This window comes from Electrophorus electricus, chromosome 3 (genome assembly GCF_013358815.1).
Source record: "Electrophorus electricus isolate fEleEle1 chromosome 3, fEleEle1.pri, whole genome shotgun sequence".
Classification (NCBI taxonomy): Eukaryota; Metazoa; Chordata; class Actinopteri; order Gymnotiformes; family Gymnotidae; genus Electrophorus; species Electrophorus electricus.
In genome coordinates, this window is record NC_049537.1 from 1,505,001 (window position 1) to 1,507,500 (window position 2,500).

Below are 2,500 nucleotides of genomic sequence, written 5' to 3' on the forward strand. Positions count from 1 at the left end.
GACACATGTGAATCATCACAGCACTTGGAGAGAGTGTAGCCCACAGTGGAGAGAGAGCGAGAGAGAGAGGGAGAGAGTGTAGCCCACAGTGGAGAGAGAGAGAGAGTGAGAGAGAGAGTGTAGCCCACAGGTATGGAACAGTCAGGAAGAGAGAGGGAGAGAGATGGACAAATGGAAAGAGAGATGGTGAGGGTGACAGAGAGAGAGAAAAAGACGGAGAGAAAGATGGATGAAAAGAGGATGAGAGAAAGAGATGGCAAAAGAGAGCAAGAAAGAGACAGAAAAATAGAGAGAAGTATGAACTTCAAAGACACAATGGGCTCTGATTTTATGGATTCTTGCCTTCTCCTGTGCAAGTAGAGAAATGAGGCATAATCCCACAGCACAGACACATGTGGGCGTGGCAGAAATGAGGCATAATCCCTCAGTACAGACACATGTGGGCGTGGCAGAAATGAGGCATACTCCCACAGCACAGACACATGTGGGCGTGGCATAAATGAGGCATAATCCCTCAGTACAGACACATGTGGGCGTGGCAGAAATGAGGCATCTCCCACAGCAGACACATGTGGGTGTGGCAGAAATGAAGCATAATCCCTCAATACAGACACATGTGGGCGTGACAGAAATGAGGCATAATCCCACAGCACAGACACATGTGGGCGTGGCAGAAATGTTGCTCCTTCTTCTCGTGACCAGTGCAGATGCACTAATCCATCACAGAGTGGCACAGTTATAAAAGGAGGTGTGGTTAAATTGATCACATGATCATCAGATGTGATTAGTATTCAGTGGATTATCTCCTCTCATTCCCTTTCAGTGTTGAGTGTGCAGTGCAGTGACAATGTTGACATGGCAGCAAATGTGCACAAATGACAGCACAAACAAAAATTCCCAGATGAGGAAACACTCATACAAGTAAGAGTCAGCATGCCAAAATAAAAGACACTAAAAACAGATTTCCCTGGTTCTCTATATAATTATGTTATCCAAGGTTATATGTATAGCTATTAATAATGCCAACAATTATTATAGTTGGTCACTATGATGAGAATAAAATTAATATTTACATTATTGTGATATCACTATTTAAATTATAGAATGTTCTATAATATGATAATATATAATAATAGTCACAATAAAACTGTTTCTCCTTATGTAAAATAAATGAAGTTACTGTGTTTAGTGAGTGTTCGGGAGATTATTTTCAGTGTGGTGATGTTCATGTGAGACACTGAGCATGTCTTTATACTATTATGCCTGCTTGTCGTGAGGAAAATACCGTGATGCGCTTGTGTTTGTGCTAAGAACAGGTCTGAGGAGATGGTGGTGTAAACTCTGGTTTAAGATACCACAGCACATAATGAAGGTAAATGGATCTGTTTGCTTGGCATAATTCACTTTAAACATCTGTGTGGCTCAGTCACTGCAGGGCTCGACATGGCACTCACACCAGCTGTGTCGTGAACGTCTGTGCCGCTAGTGTTGGACAAACAATGCGGTAATGCCAAGGTGACACTGAGCTAACATTCAGTTAACAAATGCTAATGTTTAGATAACTGTGGACTAATGTGAGGCTGATTGACTGAAGTTGTCCTGATTTGGAGCTAATACTGGACCAATGTTGGGCTAATACTGGACTAATGTTTAGCTAATAGTGGACCAATGTTGGGCTAATACTGGACTAATGTTTAGCTAATACTGGACCAATGTTGGGCCCATACTGGACTAATGTTTAGCTAATAGTGGACCAATGTTGGGCCCATACTGGACTAATGTTTAGCTAATAGTGGACCAATGTTGGGCCCATACTGGACTAATGTTTAGCTAATAGGACCAATGTTGGGCTAATACTGGACTAATGTTTAGCTAATAGTGGACCAATGTTGGGTTAATACTGGACTAATGTTTAGCTAATAGTGGACCAATGTTGGGCTAATACTGGACTAATGTTTAGCTAATAGTGGAGTAATGTTGGGCTAATACTGGACTAATGTTTAGCTAATAGTGGACCAATGTTGGGCTAATACTGGACTAATGTTTAGCTAATAGTGGACTAATGTTGGGCTAATACTGGACTAATGTTTAGATAATAGTGGACCAATGTTGGGCCCATACTGGACTAATGTTTAGCTAATAGTGGACCAATGTTGGGCCCATACTGGACTAATGTTTAGCTAATAGTGGACCAATGTTGGGCCATACTGGACTAATGTTTAGCTAATAGTGGACCAATGTTGGGCCCATACTGGACTAATGTTTAGCTAATAGTGGACCAATGTTGGGCCCATACTGGACTAATGTTTAGCTAATAGTGGACTAATGTTGGGCTAATACTGGACTAATGTTTAGATAATAGTGGACCAATGTTGGGCCCATACTGGACTAATGTTTAGCTAATAGTGGACCAATGTTGGGCTAATACTGGACTAATGTTTAGCTAATAGTGGAGTAATGTTGGGCTATACTGGACTAATGTTTAGCTAATAGTGGACCA

General features: G+C 41.5%; 1 protein-coding gene across 1 annotated transcript in view; it reads right to left on the reverse strand.

Annotated features, from left to right (window-relative positions):
• ptprfa (protein tyrosine phosphatase receptor type Fa) overlaps positions 1-2,500 on the reverse strand; it is a 155,517-nt gene that overhangs the window by 22,066 nt on the left and 130,951 nt on the right.